This window comes from Lutra lutra, chromosome 9 (genome assembly GCF_902655055.1).
Source record: "Lutra lutra chromosome 9, mLutLut1.2, whole genome shotgun sequence".
NCBI classification, from domain to species: Eukaryota; Metazoa; Chordata; class Mammalia; order Carnivora; family Mustelidae; genus Lutra; species Lutra lutra.
In genome coordinates this window covers 141,233,369-141,255,285 of record NC_062286.1, presented here as the reverse complement: position 1 = coordinate 141,255,285, position 21,917 = coordinate 141,233,369, and positions in this window count along the sequence as shown.

The following is a 21,917-nucleotide window of genomic DNA, read 5'->3' as shown; positions in this document are numbered from 1 at the left end:
GCGGCCCCAGGACCCAACCCGGACGCTGCCGTCTGCTGCCGCCCCTGGGTTAGCCGGCGTGCCACCTCCCGTAAGGACCTTGCCATCCAGGGAGGCACACAGAGAAGCTGGGCTGTGGACACTTCACACCAGTTGATCCTCTGTCCGGGGTCGGGGGGGCTCTGGCGCCGTCCTGGCCACAGCAGCGTGTTCCAGAAGCATCTCTGGTCTATGCCGTCTAGATGCCAGGACCACCGCCCCTCCAGTTATGACAACCAAAAATGTCTCTGGACAATTTGTCTCCAGACATCAACCATCCCCTGGGCCGGGATGGGGACGGAGTCACACCCAGATGACAGACCCTGACTCTGGTGACCTCTGAGTTTTGTGAAGCAGAGACCAGCTTCTGGAGCATTCCACAAAGGAAGGCCTGTCTTATTCTCCTTATGACAACTTGTAAGAGCAGATTGTCAAAGTCCCCAAACCTAAGCTCTCCATGACGTGCTGGAAATTAAAATGAGGTAACATGATTTAGGGTAAAAAGAGTTTTTAAAAAGCAGATTACTCTTCCCTATCCGGGAACAAGTTCCTAGGGAAGGCTCCGTGCTCTAAATAATTCAGGGGAATAAGGCACCTGCGCCCTCCGTCTGTCCCTTGGGGCCACATCCCCTGATACGGCTCTCACATTTCCGTGTCCACACGCGTCTCTTCTCCACCCCGTGGTTATGTGTGCACACGGGAACTTGTGCGCTTACCGTCCGTCTCTTCTGTCCAATGAAAATCCACCGGGAAGAGCCCGGTGCCCGATCCTTTGTGGCCCAGGGTCAAGCCCGAAGTCTTGCACCGATTAGCAAACTCAATAATACCATTGAGTAGATCTTGTGCATTGATTCCTTCAAATTCTTCCCTGAGTCATCAGGGTAACAGTTATAAATACCAAAGTGCACAATACAGTGACTGTTTGCAGAGAAGGGGGTGGGGACCTCACCAACACAAACCCGGGTAAATTTAGCTCCAACCTAATGGCCATGTCATTGATTTTTGTTGCTCTTTGTGTCTTCTATTTTAGAAATAATAGTCATCAGCTCCTGTAATCAAAAGTCTCCCTGTAAACTTAATGATCTGGGGGGGGTACTGGTTGTTTTTGAAATAACACCTGCAGAACAATCATTAGAACCTTGATTAATTCTGTCTGACACACAGAAAAAAAGAAATACATCTCTTTAAAAGCTGCAGGGTTTTTGGTGTGAATAATTTGCAGAGTATTCTAAGAAGGGAATAGATGTTAAATTCAAAACAGTACTAGTATTAGGAGAGATTGTGTATGTGCTTGTGTGTATGTGTGTGTGTTTGTGTGTGTTTGCACAAAAGCAGACATTAAACTGCTCTGGAGAAAAACTGCAAAACTCTTAGCAGCTTGCAGAAGATGATCAGGTAGACATTGATTTAAAAATTCCCCAAATTCCCCAAATTCATCAGGATGGCAGAGGAAAGACACAAAAGCCCTGGATTATGTTTGGATATGACGGAGAAGATGAATGTTCCTTCCAGCTTCTTAAGAAATGCCCCAAAACTAGAAGTTAAGGTTACAAAGAGACTCCACATACAAATAAAAAGAAGGGTGTTGAGTGACGGCCTCATGAGGGAAGCGAGACCATCCCCAGGGGGACTGACCGCTGGTGAAGGGGCCTCCTGGGGAGCCTCCCACAGGGAGTGACCACCACTGTCACAGATGACCACTAAGCCCCTCTCCCCAGGAGGCTGCCTGAGGCCCAGGGCTGTCGGCGACTGTGAGCCAGCAGCACGCCCCCACTGTGCATGTGGGGAGCACTCTGGTGAGGGGGGGAGTTCCTGTGGGTCACTACATGCACACACACACACACAGGTACACACCATCTTTACTTTGGTCTATTTTGGCCACGCTAGTATTAACAAGCTGGAAGGAAAACCAGACGCTCATCTCTCAGGGGCGCTCTTCAACAGAAGACCCCCCAAGCCACAAGTGCGGGGGCTTCATCGACGTTGAGGAAGAAGCAGCATGAGAAACCAGGAGGCTCTAAACTGAGCTTTCCCTTCGACCCAAGGAGCTCGAGCCTCTTAAGGTCAAAGGGAACCCTGTTCTGACCACCCAAGGGCTGGAGGGGCAGAACAGAGACTCGTCCTAATTAAGGCAAACTCCGATTCTGTGGGAATGCCCCTTCTTTCTCCACTTCCTACACTCTCGAAGGAAGCGTATGTTCTTCATCGCCACAGGAAGGCTGCACAGACAAGGGAGCGTCAAAGCGCAGAACCCACACTGATCTCGGGTGTGACCACGGGGTCCCGCGCTCATCGGGCGGGCGCCACACGGTGACAGCACGGAGCCATGCTGCGGACACGGCCTGGGACGCTCCCACAGCCCGGGCTCCAACACAACGACGTTTGCGCCCATGCTGGAACTCGGGTTTCCACCCCTCATCGGAGCAGATGGCCCGAGTCTGGGCCTCATGGTGGGCATAAAGAACCCTTGTCCCCCTGTCCACCGGGTGACTATGCCACAGAAGGAACACACCAGGCCCTCTCACAGCTATTTAGAAATCGCAGTACCATGTCTAGGTGCTCTTTCCAGCTTAAGCCGGTGCTAACATGGGGTGTCCGCGTCCTCAAGATGGCTCTTGGGGCCAAGGGTGGGCGTGAGTCATGGGGACGGTTCCTCCAGTGGGGTCCCCTCGCTCTGCAAGCCTCAGGGCGCCAGCCGTGGGCCCCTGCCGCCCACCCCGTGGGGCTCCCCTGCTCGCCCTCAGAGTACATCCAGGCCAACAAAGCACGTCGGGCGCGAGGACGTCTGCTCCCCAGTGGCAGGGATCTGAGGCCCTGATGCTCGAGAACTACCCTCTGCACGCCAGTGACACCACGCGGAATCCATCCTTCCATCTCCAGCTAATTTCACAGAGCACAACGCCTCCAGATGCTCCCAGGTGGCCAGAGGTGCCAGGACGTCCCGCCGTGTTAGGACGGAGCGCAATTCCACCGTGCACGGCGGAACACTGTGACGCGGGACGGGAGGCAATGCTGTGGACACACAGATCTCCGGCCATTCGTCAGCAGACACGGGCTTTCCCCACCTGCCTCGCCCACAGCGCCTACATGACGTCTCGGACATGTGTCCACAGACACAGAGCAGACTGGTGTGGAATAGGGATGGGGTGCGGGGGACAGGGAGAGGCTGGACCAAGGGCACAAGCTCACGGGTAAGCTCGGGGGTCGACTGCCCAGCGGGGAGGCCGCGGTTCACAGGGCTGCGTTCTGCACCCGACACCTGCTAGGACAGTGCGTCGTAAGCACCTTCACAAAAAACCAAACAAACCAAAAACCGCTGTTTCAGGTGGTGGATATGTTAACACGAACAGGTGTGGTCCGTGTTTCACAGGAATTTAAGAAATGACCAACCTCTTCTGTCCGGAAGCAGCAGCGATGACATGAAAGCCATTTGCTCCTTGCGCTTTCCCCTGTCACTTACCTCTCCTCCCTCTTTCTTCTCCGCGTCCCCAGTGTAAAGCCGAGGCCAGGAAGCTCCGCGTGGGGTTAGCACCCTGGGCCCGCCGCTGCCTGAGGAACCCGAGTCAGCCACTGCTGCAGAGCGAGAGAAGGAGGTCAGCACCCCTGGCCCCAGCGCAGGGAGACCCTCCGCCGCACCCCTCCCTTCCAGGGCTGGAGACAACCCCAGCCCCAAAGGAGCGTGGATCAGAAACGGCAGACAACGCAGAGAGGCGAGCGCCAAGATCGGGCTGGGGGCAGGAGGAGAGGCGTATTTTGCCAAAGAAGAGGAAACAGAAGGACTTAATCAAATCCCAGAAACACCAGGCCGGCCACCTGAGAGCCGGTCGCAACCAGCCTTCGTCGGGGGCTAAAAGGAAACCAGGATGTGGGGCTTTGGCTCCTTTTTCAGCACGTGCCACAGAACCCAGAATGCTAGGAAAGGCACCTCCACAGTGAGAGTTCCAGAGCCGAAGAAGGTTCTAGAGCTGGGCCTGGTGAGGAGGGCCCCGAGCCAAGGGTACCGGTCAGAGATGAGAAGACCCAGAGCAGCCGCTATTCCGGGCCCGGGAGGCTACGTTAATCACACCCAGCCCACGTGTGCTTACCCGCAGGTCCCCAGCCGTCAGCCCCACCTCCGGGCAGTGGAGACACAGACGGGTGAGACCTTGTGGCAGCCTCTAGATGCCCCGATCTCACTCAGCAGGAAGTCCTCAGGGGGCCTGAATTCCTTGCATTAAACTACTGCTTCCCCAGGAGAGGGGTTTCAATGTTTCCTCTCCCACGGGCCCTGATTGTGGCTGTGATCCTGGGAGAAGCAACCTTTCCAGAGGAGCCCCCTTGTGTGATCCACCAGCGACCACCGGAGAGCAATGCAGGGAGGTCTGCGTTACTCCCACGGCGTCCCCACTGGCACCACAACCGCGTTCTAGACGCCGATGCCTGGACACGCAGGATACGCAGGATTTTGAGCGGGGGGCAGGGGTGGGGGCCACCAGTACACAGCCCCACGTGACACAGGGGTTGGAGGGTGGCCTAGGGTGGACCTGTGCTGGGGGCTACTCAGAGCTCCTGGTCTGTGATGTGTCCAAGTATAAATGAGGCCGCTGGCCAGACTGCAGTGGGGAAACCATAAGCCCCCGCCCCCAAAACCCCACATCACCCCCCAGGGTTCCGCAAAGTGCTTCAGCCTGTCCTAAGTGGCTAGAAAACCCGAGTGCTTGCAGGTACTCCCAGAGCTTCTCCGCGGGGGCACACAAGAGAAACCAGATGAAGATAATGTGTTTTTTTCCCAGAGCTACGTTGTTAGCAAGAATACGTCCTAAATTTTATCTTTTAACTGAAATAGTTATTTCATGGCCATCAAAGGCTTCTCAAGTACTTTTTAGAGATGATTTTGTCCCAAAGCGAAATTTCATGCTTCATTATCTTGCAATGATTGTGACTTTTAGAGGATTGTTATTCACTTTTTTTCTTTTCAGAACGCAAGCGACGGGGCACAAGTGGCCCTGTGCAAACACCAGGCTGTCTGCGTCACGGTGGACCCAGAGCGAGGGCTTCTGGAGGTACAGCAATCCCATTGCCAAGGCTGGTAATGAGAACACTGTTCAACAGAGGTAGAAATTAAAAATTCAGAATGTATTTTACATAATTAGTATTTTAAACTTGTGTGATTTGAGCACCATTTTAAAGAATGATTTGCCATACTGTAATTCCCACCATAAATCTTGCCCATGATATATACATTAAAGCACCCCGAGATTGCTCTAGAGTGTGAATTACTAAGTGCTGATGAATAATTTTGAGTAATGTGACTGCTTTCACCATTGAGTGGAAAATTAAGATTGTGGTATTGCTCTATTTAGAAATGACTGGTTTTCATGAGTGAGACTAACAGCTGCTTGGCCTCCTCTGAACGATGGTGCTTCCAGAGTAGAGCAGAAACTGAGAACCCCTGGCAGGGTTTATCACGCTAATGTGAAGAAATGTTTGCTTCCAGTTGTCCCGATGACCAGCGTCCTGGAAATCGCCCAGGGAGGGGTGGAAAGCCGTGTCTTGGTGTGTGAGGGGTGCATGTGGGGTGCCTGCGGGCCCAGCTGCGTGAACCCCATGGTGACTCTGTCTGGCTTGGAGATAGGATGTGCGCACCACAGTGAGGGGACTCCTGGCCAAAGCCCTGGGGTTCCACTCTGGTTCCATGGAGTGCCAGGAGCCCAGACATCCAGTGCTAAGACCAAGGGAGAGTCTTGGCCCCACGGGGACTGTGGTCATCACAGCACAGCGATAGTATCACTACTACTAGTCACAGCAATCTTGGATATTTGCGCTACAATATCCCTGGCTACGGGCCAAGCCCATTCTAAGCATTTCAGAACGCCTACAGGTTCACCCCTCACAATCATCTCACACAACAGGTTTGGCCATTCCTCATTTTACCAATGAGATCAGTGGGGTTCAGGTAAATTAAGTAAGTTCTCTAAAATTGAAAAAGGGGGGGCGCCTGGGTGGCTCAGTGGGTTAAGCCGCTGCCTTCGGCTCAGGTCATGATCTCAGGGTCCTGGGATCGAGTCCTGCATCGGGCTCTCTGCTCAGCGGGGAGCCTGCTTCCCTCTCTCTCTCTCTCTCTCTCTGCCTGCCTCTCTGTCTACCTGTGATCTCTCTCTGTCAAATAAATTTAAAAAAAAAATCTTTAAAATTGAAAAAGGGGGATTTGGTGCAAAGCCTGACCGTCTGGGCCCAACATCCAGTTTCCTGCTCAGTTTGCTAACGTTGAACAAGCAAGGACAGCCACCAGTTCTCGACTGTTTAAAACGAAGCAGGTTTTATGCTGGATATCCAATCTACTTTGCACGCTTAGTGGTCACAAATGTTGTGCAAAGTGAGTATTTACATCCCAGAACTGCAGAGCAGGAAGCGGAGGCCTCGAGAGGGGAAAGATGTGCCTGAGGTCCCACTGTCGGTGAGCGAGGCTAAGTCTGGAGCCCACATCTAGGGGACTCCTGCCCTTGGCCACTCCACACAACTTGCCGTCACCCCCCAGAGCCAGCCTCTTCACACCTGCACTTACTCTGCTCACGGGACCCGATGTCGGACAGCCAAGATAGGCTAAGTTCACCCCCTGGGACCCAGGCCTAGCAGAGGCCCCCGCACGGCGGGATCCCAGTCACTGAGTGCTGTGGGTGTCCAGGACCGGGGTGTGCACCAGACTGTCCCCTTGGGCTGCCTGTCAGCTGCTGACGGTGGCCAGCGCGCTGCCTACTGCCCAGTGTTTAGGGAGGATCTGCATGCCTAGAAATAGCACTGGGGGCTCTTGTGTTTGGCTGGGCTGTCCCCTGATAAGCTGATCCCTCTAGCTTGTGCTGTAAAAAAATTCTCTCTGAAACTCTAACTGAGGATCAACCAAGAGTAAACAGCTGAGTCAGGGTTCCAGATGGGAGAAATGCTGGATTTCTGGAAAGCGAATTATTGAAATAATCCCTTAGTTCAACACTTCTGAAACAAGAGCCCACAGACCCCACCCCCGAGGGGAGGCCACAGGGTGATCTGAAAGGGCGAACCTGCTTCCGCTCTGTCTTGCTCTGCATGGACATTGGCGCTGGGGCGGCAGGAGCCCCACCTGGTCCGGGCACTGCCGGCAATCACCCCCCATGGCCCCACGCTCACGGTTCAGCAACACACATGGGACGCTTTCACTTGAAAATGTTCTTGGGGGAGCCTGGGTGGCTCGGTTGGGTCAGTGTCCAACCCTTTCAGCTCAGGTCTTGAGCTCGGGGTGGTGAGATCGAGGCCCTCCTTGGGCTCCATGCTCAGCTCAGTCTGCTCGAGATTCTCCCCCTCTGGCCCTCCCCCCCATTCGTGTGTGCACCCGGGCGTGTGCACTTTTTCTCTCAAATAAATCTTTTAAAAAAAGAGAATGTTCTTGAAAAAGCAGTAGAGATTATTAATTATTGGGCATATTAATTTTATGATATCTGAAAGTGGATGACACACCCTTTGCTGTCCTGTGTGATGGGAAGTCCTGACAGAACAGGTCTGCCACGCAGGAAGCAGCGGCTGTCGCGAGCGAGTACATCTGTGTGACTGTGAGCTGCTCGTTAAACCAGTGTCTTCCTGAGGAACAGTCACTCCTACCTGAAAGAGATGACTGACAGACAAGTCGGTGTTTCAGACTTAGGTACATGGAACTGGTATCAGAATTAGAATTTAGAAAACTTATATTTTTGCCATGAGTTTTACAGCTTCCCCATACGAAATGATTTTTCCAAATAGGTCAGCACCGATAAGAATGGAGATGAGCTTTTGCTCGTGTATAATGGTCTGCGTCAATGTGTGGAAGATCCTACGACTTCCCAGCAGTAATGCACAGAGTCCGACAGAAGACCCTGTGTCTCAACAGTCCAGGGCACCCCTGAGGGTTCATTACAACACCCTGCGGGTCTCAGCGCACAGCGTGGGAATTACAAAACCATCCAAATAAATAAACACGAGAACACACGAGAGGCATCCCCAAGCACCCTGACTTCACGGGTCTTCTGGAGCACCCACGACCGCAGGACGGACGTTCTCTGGTATGTGGTGAGCTTCATGAGATGGACCCTATGCCAGGCCACAGAGCAAGTATCAGTTAACCCAGAAGCACTGAGAGGTTACTGAGCATGTTCTCTGACTACAGTGCAATTAAATTGATAATCAGTAATAATAAGATATCTAGAATAGACATTATTTGGAAATGAACAACCTCTAACTAACCCATGGGTCAGGGACCACATGAGAAAGTCTGTGAAATCAAATGGAAATGAAAACACGACCTATCCGCTAAGGCAGTACTTGAGGAAAATGAATAGCCTTCAATGTTTATACAGAAAAGAAGAAAGGTCTGAAGTTGATGACCTAACTTGCCAGCTGTGGAAACCGGAAGATGAAACACTTAGTAGAGGAATGAAAGTAACAAGGATAGCCACAAAAATCCAGAAAATCGGAGACAGATAAGCAATAGCGACATTAAACAGTGCCAAGACGGTTTCTTTGAGAGGATGGAGAAACTGACTTGACCTTACCCTAAGCAGATCCAGAAAGAGAGACGTACACATTTCTGATACTGGAGGTAAAGGGAACGGCCCCCACACCCAGACACCCCACAGTGTGCACGGAAACGACGGAACGCTGGAAGTCACCACATATGAATGAAAACTTTGGTGAAATGGACAAAGCCCCTGGAAATGCAAATTTAGACCCACTGAGACAAGACGAACAGAAACTCCGAATGAACCTCTGTCCTTGAAAGGAAATGAATGTATTAGCAAAACCATTTGTACAAAGTAAACCTTAGGACCCGATGGCTTCACTGGGGGATTCTAGCAAATATTTAAAGAAGAAATAGCATGATTTGTACATAATATTTATAGAAAATAGAGAAAGAAAGAATGGTTTTCAAATAAAGTTATGAGGAAAGCACAGTCCTTATATCAAAACCCGATGAAGATAATATAAAAAGGGAAAATTATAGACCCATAACCCTCACAAACGCAGGGGTAACACTCCTTAACAAGTATGAGCACACTGAATGCAGAAATACGTTAACAGGGAGACACATCATAACCACATGTGGTTTGTCCCTGGAGTGCAAATATGTCTCCGACATTCCAAAGTCAACGTAATTTACCCTGTCAGTACAGTAACAAAGAAAACATTTGCCAAAACTCAATGTTCATTTGTGATTTAAAACCGTCAGCCGACTGAAAATAGAGAGGGGTCTCCCCGATGTACTAAAGGACATCTGAGAAACCCCACTGCCAACGTCCTATCTACCTGAGCTATGACACGCTAGCACATCTCAGGAGCAAGGCGGGGACGCCCACACTTGCCACCTCCATTCTTATGGACCACAGCTTCTGGCTGGTGAGTGAGAGAAGAAAGACTGCTTCAGAGAAAATCCTAGGAATTTACAAAACAAAACACTATTGGAATGAATAATTGAGCAGCATCAGAGGACAGTAGGTCAATACAAAAAAATCAATTGCACTTAACAAACAACTAGAATATTAAATTTACATTTAAAATAATAAATTTACAAAGTTCCATTTGCAATAGAAAAATATTTAGGAATAAATTTAACAAAATGCGCAAGACATAGACACTGACAGCTATCAATAACGGAGAGAAATTAAACACCTCTTGAATAAAAGAAAATATACAGCAAGTGTATACATGTTGGAAGACCTAATAATGTTAAGATATCAACTCTTTCCAAATTGATTTAAAATTCAACGTAATCTCAATCCTGTCAGAGTTTTGTTTTTTTTTTTTTTTGAGAAACTGACCAGCTTACTTTTCAATGTGCAGATTTGAAGAATTTAGAATCTCCAAATCAATCTCAAAAAATCAGAACAAAATTGGAGGACTTATACCTTACTTCAAGACTTACCAAGACCAAAAACACAAGAAACAACAGGTGCTGGTGAGGACGCGGAGAAAGGGGAGCCCTCGTGCGCTATTGGTGGGGACGCAGACTGGGGCAGCTGCTCTGCAAGACAGGATGGAGGTTTCTCAAACAATTAAATCAGAGCTCCCCTACGACCCAGGAATTCTACTATTGTGTATTTACCCAAAGGAAATGAAAACACTGATTGGAAAATATATACACGCCCCTAAGTTTATTAGAACAATATTTTCAACAGCCAAGATATGGAGGCAACAGAGATGATGGATGAAGAAGGCGGGGTCTGTGTACACAAGGGGCCATTACTTGGTCAGGAAAATATGAAATCTTGCCATTTGCAAGGACATGGAGGGATCTAGAGTGTAACCCTAAAGGAAGAGCCGAATACCATATAATTTCACTCGTATGTGGAATTTAAGAAACAAAACAAATGAACAAAGAAAAAAACATACAAACAGAAAAACAGACCTTCCTCTATAGAGGACAGACTGATGGTCACCAGAGGGGAGACGGGGGCGTGAGCACAGGTGAAGGAGATTGAGAGTACACAGACGGGGGGCATGGGGTCATTTGGCGAACTGTCGAATCACTCCACGGTACACACCTCAAACTCCAATGAGACATGACCAGACCCTCTCCAGATGACCGCCATCGAGAGGAATCGCCACATTTAATGCTGGCAGGTCCGCAGAACCGGGGCGCTCGCACATTGTCGGTCGGCGTTTCTAATGAAGCTCCGTAGGGATGTGCACCGTGACCTAGCAATTGCCCAGCTTAGGTATTTTCCCAAGAAGAAATAAAAACGTGCCCACAGAAGACACACATCATAGCAGTTTGATTCACAACAGCCCAGACGAAAATCGACCCTACTGTCAGTGAAGAGGAGGGCGGGTAAGCCAAGCGAGGGTCTGCGTGTCCCTTAGCCGGCGTTCGGTAGTTTTCTAGAACAAAGCATGGCACACAACATGAACGAACCCTGAACTTCACTGTGCTGAGGGAGAGAAGTCTAGAGAAAACAGCACCCGGGAGGGCACCGTTTATGAAGTTTTAGAGCAGGCGAGAACAGCCCTCGTGGAAAAGAACCAGAGGCAGCTGCTTCCGGGGGCGGAGTGGGGGGCAGGGAAGGATGGGGCCGGGCAGAAGCAAACGTTCGTGGCGGTGGGCATGCGCTGCATCTGGACGGGGGTTTGTGTGACTTCCACACGTGCATTTGTCAGAGCTCACGGGATGATTCACTTCAAGTTTGTGCGTTTAATTTTATGCAGATTTTACCTCAAAGGAAAAAATCTAAATAAATACTGACTCTGGTTTTTGACACCTGTGTTGAAGAATTTAGGGAAATGTGCACTAACGTCTATAAGAGCCTTGGAAATACATAAAAAGCGTATGACGTGTTGATGCTTTGAGAGCGGGAACGGGGAGTCGGGTGAGTGTGTGACGAAGCGGGAACAGTAAGAGCGAAGCAGAAGAACCCAGGTGGGGGCGCGGGCGCGCACGGTGACACCCTGCCCACTCTCCGTGGGGGTCATGGGCATGCACAGTGACATCCTGCTTGCTCCTCCATGGGGGTCACGGCACACACTGTGACATCCTGCCCGCTCTTCCGTGGGGGTCACCGTTTCTGGAGTAGAACTCGGGAAGGCTCCCGAGCCCACGCCCAGTTCAAGGCGCTCGTGCCCCGCTCTGCCACAGCACAGCGGGCTCTGCAGACGGCGACCCCGAGCCCTCAGCCCGGCAGAGACGCACCGTGCACTCCCTGCTCGCCAGCCTCCCGCACACAGCTGCAAAGCCACGGCAGGCAGGCAGGATTCCGCAACGATGCCACGCCACGAAGACACGGGCTCCACAATCTGATCTCTGGGGGGGGGGGACCTCGCTCCATTTCTGATTAGCTGTTCGACTCGGGCAGGTTATGGAACCGCTCTGTGCCCACAGTCTCATCTGGCATGGTGCCGTCCTCCCAGGGTTGTCATAAAGAACACACCAAACCAGTGCATGTAAGGGACTAACTACAGCGAGTACTCTCATCGTCATTGTCACTCTCTCTGTAACCCTCCTGTCTGCCACATTCACCCCCAACACAAGGGCACGCAAGGTCTCCCCATTTCCTTTGGCCAAAAACCTGATTCCCGTGGAACTGGACCTCTGAAAATGGACGCTTGCCTCCGTAAGCAGCCTGCCTCTCCCCACAACACACCCACACCCCAAGATTATGTCCATGGCTCCTCGGTTCAGTGAGCTCGCCTTCCCCGTCTCAGCCATGTACCCCCACGACTCTCTACCACCCCGTCACCAGGGAAGGGTGTCACTCCTGCCCACGGTCCTTGCTGATGGTGGGGACTCTGCTGACATAGGAGCCCTGGCCCTCTCGTGACTTCAAGGACACCCTTTAGCAATGGTCATCTCTCCCTGCCGTCACGAACCTTCTCCTCTCTACTGAGCCCCTTCCAACAACAAGAATGCCAAGATACCTCCTACCTTGAAAACACCATCACGTGAGCTCACTTCTGTCACAGCAGTGACCTCGTTCTCTTCCCCACTTCAAAGAGGAGCTCTCAGAAGCGGTGACCCTGCACAGTCACGTCACCTCTATTTCTCTCATTTTCCCTGAAACCTTCCCACAGTTGGGGGTTGGGGTGGGGTGGGCATTCACACCCTTGACTCCCCACCACGGGCTCCAGCAAGACCTCGGAGGTCCCCACATGGTGAAATCTCATGGCCCATCCTAACCCCCAGCACAGGGGCCGCGATCACACTCTCTTCCCTCAGCCACCAGGACCACGCTCACCCGGATCGCCTCCTGCCCCGACAGTCACACCTTCTCAGTCACTGTCTTGGCCTCTTACACCTCTGTTCACTCCTAGGCGAGCTCACCGGGCTCCTGGCCCCTAACAGCAGCCCATGTCCCATCTGCGTCCCACAGCCCTACCCCGGCCCACGTCCCAGACACACCCAGACACACATCCAGGGGCGTGCCTGGTGGTCCCATCAGTGCTCATCCATTCAGTGATGCCACACGGATCCAGTCAGTGCCTCCCACGTGCACACCAGAGCTACAGCAGAGAACAAAACAAACCCAACTCCCACGACTATTCTGGTCGGAGCTTTTGTTCTCCCTCGAAAGACAATTAACAGCATAAGCGACTAGATTATACGACAGGCTAGCAGAAAACAAGCAGGACTGACACTTTCGCAGGGCTGTGTGGTGGGGAATGGTGGGCGAGGGTAGGAAGGGGCAAGGCCATTGAGAGCGGTTTCAGAAGCCCTCGGCAGAGGCTACGTCTTAGAAGAGCCTGGGGAACTGGCACGAAACCATCTGGGGAGGAGTGTTGGGGAGGGGTCCTCTGGCCCAGCGGAGGCTGCAGGGCAGGGAGCAGGGACAGAGGTAGGGGTATGGTGCAGAGGTCCTGGGGGTTGTGGTGAGGACTTGGGAGAGGCTGGTAGGGGTCCGGACTTCTGCTCTGGGTGACACCAGCATCCACAGAAGGGCTCTGGGCTAAAATGCCATGCAGCCTCAGCCCGCTGCTCTGCAGGCCAACCGCAGGGAAAGGGAGGTGGGGGCGGGGGCGGGGGTGAACACAGGGCAACCCGGACAGGAATGATGGCGGCCGTCCAGGCCGGAGGGTCAGCACCATGTGGGGAGAGGACCAGGCTCTGCGTCAACTGGGATTCTGGTCCAACAAGACGTGCTGCAGAATCAGCCTGGGGAATCCAGGGGTGCTGTCCGGGCCCACCTGGCATTCCTGACTGCGTCTGATCGGCTCGTTTTCCTTTCTCAGAAAATGTCTTCTCTGTTCAAATGTTTGATTCACATTCTTCGGGGTTATCCTAATCTGCCTTTATCCATCAATCTAGATTTACATCACAAAAATATTCTGCTCCAAAATAAAAAATGGCAGAACAACATAGGATTCCATTTTTATAAAAGGAAGCATTGATTCTTTGGGGATATATGCCTGTGTGATGAATTATAAAGAAAACCAAAGACAGGAAAATTACAGAATTTGGGATAGCAGGGAAGAGAAGGGATACAGTTGAGGACGGGTGCTCCTGGGCTGGGTCACCTGCATCGGGCAGAGAGCCCAGTCGTGGTCCTTCTGCAAGGAGCGCACGCAGCACACGCACTCTTCTGTGCATGTGAAATACCCATAATCGAACGAGGGAAAAGGTGCATTTGGAATGGGAAATGTTCATCCAAATCAGGCTTCTCAAATGTACATACATATACGTAAGGGGACGAAAGGGTTATATAAATGGTATGTGACATGGTGGCAAACACGTACGTATTTCTACAAGGATATGTAAGAAATGAAATAGCTGAAAGCTAAAAACATTACTTCTAGAAAATCAGCACAGAGTGGAGGAATGAAGGGAAACTTCCTTCATGCTTTCTGTCTGCCACATCTAAATCCTCCTTACGGAGAACGGTCAAGACCACACACACACACACACACACACACGTATGTGTGTGTAGCTCTAAGCGCTCCATGCTCTCTGTGTTTGACGCTGTACAAGCGGCATGTGGTTTACGGTACATTCATACTATTGTCGAATAGAAACAAAATCCAACAGAGCCTTCAATTCTGCATCAATAATCACAGTGAAAGGAGAAGGATTTGAAAATCATTGACCCAATGCCCGCCAAAGCCAAGAACCTCCCTGCCAATGCCCGTGCGTTTGAATAGAGCCCGATGACTGTCGGCTGTCACTGCCTTGCCCGTGTGGTGGCACCGCCTGCGGTCACCACCCCGTCCCCAGACATAACGTCTCTGGACACGGAGGCAGGCAGACGCTCTGTGAGGCTGCACTGCGGGCCCCTCCCCAGGCTGGAGACCAGAGCTGTCAGGGTCTCCTCATGTCCCGAAGCTTATAAAGGCCGACGCTGGGCTGGGCCTTGGCTTTAGGGTCACATCTGCCACAACAAGTGAGACTTCGGGCCAGAAGCCTTTGACTCCACTCGTGTCACCAGGAGGAGGGGGATGCATGGGGCGGGCCAGAAGCCATTGACTCCACTCGTGTCACCAGGAGGAGGGGGATGCGTGGGACGGGCCAGAAGCCTTTGACTCCACTCGTGTCACCAGGAGGAGGGGGATGCGTGGGACGGGCCAGAAGCCATTGACTCCACTCGTGTCGCCAGGAGGAGGGGGATGCGTGAGAACGGCCATTTCCAGTCGTGAGCGTCATGAATACAAATGAAAGCTAAATTCCCCGTGTCCGCGGGTGGAGACGCCTGGCAGCCAGGAAGCAGGCCCGGATTTAAAGCCGCCATCAGATCTGCTAATTGCTCACTCGCTGCTGACCGTCGAAAAAACAAACATATCAATACGGCTTTGACTTTTTACAAGGTGTTTGTTTGCGGACCCCGACGGGAATTGCACGGAGACGGAGACGGGAACACTGGAGGACAGAGGGGAGCCGGTTGGGAAAACATCAGAGAACGTATTGTTTTCGTATTTAGTTTCCTCCCTCTCAAAGAGAGCTGCTGAACCTTCACAGATTCCCAAATTCTTAATTAGAAAAACTTCTTAACACCCACTGGCCTGTCCAGAAGAAGGAATAATAAGAATATTTTTAAGGATGCTGAAATAAAAAAAAAAAAGTTTATTTTCATATTATTGGCTGCTCGGAGGAACCTTCATATGGGCATATGGACTGGGTCACTCACTGTAGAGCTGCCTGAAGAAGTCATTGCCTCCAAGTAGCAGTGAAAGAAGGAATGATTTTCAGCAGATGACCCAACAGAGCCTCGGCGGGCAGGGGTGAACCCTCAGCAGCTGCGTGCCATTTACCCAGGCATGTCCGGTCTTGCTGACTGCATAAGCTGGTGTCTCAGAGACAACTTACAGATGAAGGAGGGCCAGGGAAGTCAGCCGAGCCCCCGGGGCCCCTCAACCCATGCGGGCCACGCTGCGATTCAAACGCAGCTCAGCCTGCGCCATTCCCAGACTACCGCACTGCTGTTCAAGCATGGTCTTCCAACACCTCGTTTTTCTTCGTGGAACACTCCCGATTTGGAGCACATTCCTTTGCCCCATGGGTCAGAAGTGCCAACCCACAGAATGACAGATTGCTTGAGTCACGTGGAGCCCAAGCTGCTTCCTCTTGTTTGCAAAATTGATTTTACGAGCTTCCAGAGCCCAGAGTGGTTCAACAGCATGAACCTCGCTCTCGACGCTGACCCTCACCGTCCCCCTCCCTTGGCACATGGCATCTCCGTCCCTTCCGCTGTTCAAGCCGTGAGCGGCTATCCTTCACGTCTTCCTCTCTGTCATCCCGCGCCCTCCTGTCCGCGGCCCCTGCTCCAGTTCCAGCCGCACCATGTGCCATGGCATGGCTGGACCAGTGCGTGCCCCCATCACAGCTCCCCGGGCCCATCCTTACCCCATTCTCTGTCCAGTAGCCACAGTGCTCATTGGCTCATTTCGAACATGAGCCAGATATGCAGGCAGAATGTGCTCCCCACAAAGAGGGTGGGCCCGCAGACTCTGGGTGGGGAGAGCATCCCAGGTACACCTGGGTCATCCCTGCATGTGGAAGAGGGAGCAGAGAGATGGCACAGTGAGAAAGACTCAGGGCACCGTGGCCCCGTGGCCAGCCTGAACGATGGAAGACATGGCCACGGGCCACGAGAGCCGCTAGCAGCGGGAAAAGGCAAGGAGATGGGGGTCGCCCCTGGAGCATAGCCCTGCTAGCATCAGGATCTGAGCCCTGGGAGGCCCTAGGTGGCCTCCAGGACTGTGGGAGGGTTGATGTGTGTTGTTTTAAGCCACTGTGTTTGCAGGAATGTGTAAGAAATGCAGTAAGAAGGAATTCACCAAGTGGAATCACTCACAACCTACAGTGCCCAGCACGTTCTTGGTGCTTTCCGGAAGGTCTCAGCTCCTTGCTGTGGCTAGCGCCCCCGGCGGGGGGGGGGGGGGGGCGCGGGGGGGTGTCTACCGGAACCGAACCTCCCTGTGCGTCACGTCCCCTCTCCCCATTCACTGTACCCCAGGCTCAGGGCCCCTTGCACCATAATCACGGTGTCCGTGGCCACTGAGATGTGGCCCTTGCTGCCCCTCTCTGAACCACTCTGCCCCTTGTCCTCCTCCAGGCCTCAATTTCTACGTCACCTTCTCCGAGTGTTCTGTGCAGCTCCTGGGATTGCTGCAAATGACATTCTCAGGCCCCACACCAGACCTGCCAGAGCAGAGACTCTGGGGCAAGCCCCAGGCATGCCCACCTCCCAGGTGCACTTTTTACGGAGCCTTGTCCCCCCCCAACCCATGCTCCCAAGGGGGGTGGCGGCCTCATCCATCTTGATCTCTGCTCCCTAGAATAAGGCAAGCCACATAGCAGGAGCTCAGTAAATATTTGTGGGATGGATTACGGAATTTATTTTCTCAAAGCTGCCAAGCAGGCATCAGGCTATGGATAAAAAGATGTGCACAGCAGGGCTTGCCCTGGAGAACTGCGCTGGAGTGGGAAAGGTCTTTTCCCCTGCAGCGTGGTGTCCATGAGAGGTGCCTGTGGCAGCCCACACGTGTGCCCTTGAACCAGGCTGACACCAGGCAGACCGTATGGAACACACACTGTCAACCGTTAATTACACACGGTCTCTGCTGGTTAGAAGAGAAGCTCTGCTGGTATGGGGCCCTCATCGGGCTCACCAGAGCTGTACTGACCCCCAGTACTGGGACAACACCTGAGTCTACAGGGAGTCATTAAACATGTGTTGAATCGGGGCACCTGGTGTTTCCATCGGTGATGCGTCCAACTCATGAGCTGAGCTCAGGTCGACCTCTGGGTCGTGGGATGGAGCCCCGCACCCAGCTCGGATTCAGCAGGGAATCCGCTTGAGACAAGCTCTGCCCCACCCTGCACTGTCTCCTAGGTGTGCTCCCTCTCTCAAATACATAAATAAAATCTTATAAAACAAGATTTGTTGAATGGATGAATGTGTGTGGACTCAGAAGGCAGAAAAGCCTTAGCAAGGCCCCTACAAGTAACCAGCTTCGGGTTCGCTCGAGGCAGTTGGGGATTCCTGCTAGAAGGTGCGGCAGGACAGAAGCACAGAGTTGTGAGTAGTTTGAGGAAAGCCCAGAGGGGTGGGCAGCGGGGACACCAGAGTGGCAGCGGGGTCGGCAACGCTATGGTTCTTCCAGCTGAGGGGCAGAAGCCTGTGGGGAGGGTGCCACACAAGCCTTGTGGACAAAGCTCCCGTCCGCCACTGGCCACACAGGCGCAGGCTCCCCATGCGGGATGAGGGGTTACAGCAGGGAAGTCACCGGATGACCCAGCCTCTGGAGATGCAGCCCAGCGTCCCCTCCCAGCCACCAAAGATGCTGCCAGAAGGAGGGAGGAGACTCAGCCGAGATAGCAGGTTCACTTCCCCCATTAACTCTGAAGATAAGGAAGCAGTTGGTTTAAACTGTGCAGGGAAGTGCGCACGGGGAGACACGTGGTCCTTTCAGGGCCCCGGGCTAAGTCACCGGAACCCTTTCCGCAGAGCGGTGAGTAATTTGAGACAGATTCATCACTGTGTGTCACCAGCGGGCCGTGTGGGGACTAATTTGATAATGTATCTCCCTTCGGTGAATTTCCAGTGAAGGATTTCGTGCGCTACTATTTATTTAAGATGAAAAAGACAATACAACTCCTTATCATCAAACCTGTCGTGATTCAATAGCAGCCCTGCAGGTAAAATGTCCCCACGGGCCCGTGGGCAAGCAAACACGTACACTGTAAGCCTGGATGCAGGTGGTTCTCGGTACACGTGCGCTGGGCCCGCAAAGCTGTAAACAAAATCACCAAAACAGAGCCTTTTTCTCTCCTTATCAAAAGCGCAGGAGGGGCGCCTGGGTGGCTCAGTGGGTTAAGCCGCTGCCTTCGGCTCAGGTCATGATCTCAGGGTCCTGGGATCGAGTCCCGCATCGGGCTCTCTGCTCAGCAGGGAGCCTGCTTCCCTCTCTCTCTCTCTCTCTCTGCCTCTCCATCTACTTGTGATCTCTCTGTCAAATAAATAAATAAAATCTTTAAAAAAAAAAAAGCGCAGGAGCCACAGCTCAGTGAATATACTTGGTGATCTAAGCTATTCATTAAAGGTAATAGAACAGAAAAATGACTTTTGATACACAGCCATTCAACATGTTCGTTTTAGAATCCTTGCTAAATCATATTGTCAGAGTTCACTTTATTTTACTACTGAGTCAATGTGAAAGAATGAACTCTCTCTCTCTCAGAATTTCTCTCCGTAGTACTCGGGACCCGCTCTGCTAAGTTTAACGCCTCGATAGTTCCCGGCTTAATTTACTCCTCGAAACAAGCCGTTACGTATGCTTCGTTGCTTTGCGTCTCCTCTGCAAACTCTTTCCTTCCTTCCTTCCTTCCTTCCTCCCTCCATCCCTTTTTTTTCTTGTCTTTCTTTTCTTTTCTTTTCTTTTTAATATACAGCCATGTGGTAAGGGGCTCCTAGGAGGGGACTGTTTTCTAGGTTTGGAAGTTCAGGGAAAACCCTGCCCAGCGTGTGTGCCCACCCAGATCGCGCGTGTGACAGCAAGGTCTTCGGCTCTCGTAAAAAAGTCAACCGCACGGCTGTTCGGATGGTGCTTCCTGCTGCATGGACGGGTTGAGAATTAACAGAAGTGACTGCATGATTTACCAGGTGCAGCACTGACATCATCACAAGGTGAGCGCAGTCACTTGAGCCCACTAAATGGCGCTGCCATGGGAGGCCGCGCTGGCCAGATATGAGGACGGAGCAGGCTTTTTGGAGAATCCGCACGTGCACAGCTAAACACTGGGCAGGTGCAGCCTGGCAAGTCCTGCTCGTCACTGCCAACGACTTACCACAGCACGCCGGCCCCGGGGATGCCTGCAATGCAAGCTGATTCCAATTCGGGTGCCGACATAAATCAATAAAAGCTGCAAAATTGAACAAATAAATAATGAACAAACAAAAAACACGTCTCTAACCCCTAGTAAATTTTATGGCACAGAATGAAAAAACATGTCATTTTTTTTTTCCCCAGAACAAAAGACCCATGATTTCCAAGGTAAGGTAATGTGGCAGAAAATGTGAGGGGGAAAGAGTATCGAGCTTAGAAGCACGTCAGACCCACTAGGTGAGAACAATGAACTGAACAGTTAGGAAAGACCTCAAATCCCACGTCACAGCACAGCCTCCCGCACGCCAACAGCGGCGCTGGATCAGCACGAGCTCTGTCGGCTTTCTTGCCTTCCTTCTCGCTTCCCTTCCCCAAGTGCTCCCGGGCCAGGACCTGTCACGGACCGCAGGATTCTGTCCTGAGGAGCTGGGAGGCAGCCCTCGCTCCCATGTCACTCAGTCCAGGGGGATCATGAGTCAGAAACAAAGTTAACACACCAGAGTGGTTTTGAAACATCCCTCCATTCCCAGCTCACAACGGCCCCAGAGCATGTAGCTGGAATCCACAGGCCCAGCCGCCCTCCCTGGCCTCCCTGCCCCCACTCGGATCAGCCGTCTGGACTCCAAGACCAGCTTCGTTCCAGCCTCAGGGGCCGCACTGGCGGTCCCTCCGCCTGAAACAGTCTTTAGTTTGTCACTGTGCGGCTGGCTCTCCGTGCATCGCCTGCCGCTGCCTTCCTTCTCACTGGGTGAGCCCCATGGCAAGCTCGCTACAGACAGCCTTGCAGACAGATGTGTCCAGGCGACTGCAGGACACGTCCAACGAGATGGTTCTCGGGGAAGGAGGCTCGCATGAATCCCGGCTCTGCTGGCCCCTCTGGGAGCTCTCTGGATGCTCAGGGACAGGTTGGTGCTCACAGCCGCCCAGAGTTGTAGAGTGGGAATGACACAGGGAAAGCTAAAGCCCACAAAGCTCATTGTTCTTACCAATACTGAGCTGCTTTTCTTTAAAAAAACAAAAACTAGGAAACAGGAAAAGCTACATTCTGGAAGGCTTTGGTGAATTTCTAGAGTTGTGGAAAAGCTCATTCCGACCCTTTTTGCCCTCTTCTTTCTAAACGGAAGAGTGGATTCTGGAGGTGCACACTCTGCCATTTCATTTCCCATCTCCCTTCCACACCTAAACCTCCCCTCTTGGCTGGCTCAGCCTGTCAACCGCGACATAGCCTCAGTATCTCCCCTTTAAAAATAGCTCCCATTTCTCTTGAATGCCCCATCTCGAACACAACTGTCCACTCCTGCCTCCACTCCCATCTGCCTCTGGCCCCTTGCTTGCCTGTGACCCTCCTCCCAAGGTCTCTAGAGGCCCCTACCCGCCGGCACCCAGTGACCATCCTCCAGACCCGTACTAGGCCTCCCAAAGGCAACTCCCTTCCGCAAACACTCTGCGCTTGGCCACCGTCTGCAGGATCCCCCGAGGTTTTAGCCCCTCTGAGCAGCCGCTCCCCCACCTCCTCCTAAGGCAGATTCCCTTCCCCCCAGGCCATGAGTGTTGCAGTCACCGCCATGAGACAGCGGCGCCATGAGACAGCGGCAGAGAGACAGAGGAGGGGGAGCGAGGCCAGTAGCCCTCACTTCCTCCCCGGGGAAGTCTCCTCTCTCCCGCTAAGCAACCTTGCCCTGGCGCTGGCCTGAGTCACACAGGGCCATTTGGTTCTCAGATGTTTCTCTCTGGCCCAGCCCCTTCCTCTGATCTCCAGCTCATGTAGCTCATGAACCCACCCTCTGCAGAGAAGACGAGGGAGACACCAGGATGGGCGGACACAAGATGGGGGCTGGCAGACCAGCCGCTCGGCCCTGAGACCCTCTAGGACTGCTGGTCCTGATAACGTTTTCTGAATTTCCCCCTCAGGGCTCCAGACCCCGTCCCTACACCTGTCCCTCTTCCATGGTTTCTGTCTGTGCACGGTTCCATCATTCTTCCCGGCTGGAAAACAGGAACCAGCACTCCTTCCCGGCACCCCATACCCTGCCTTCTCCATGTGCGATCCATCACCACGAGCCGACAGGGTGCTGGCTCTCACCGCTTCCTGGGAGCCGACTGGCCGCGTCTCCTCT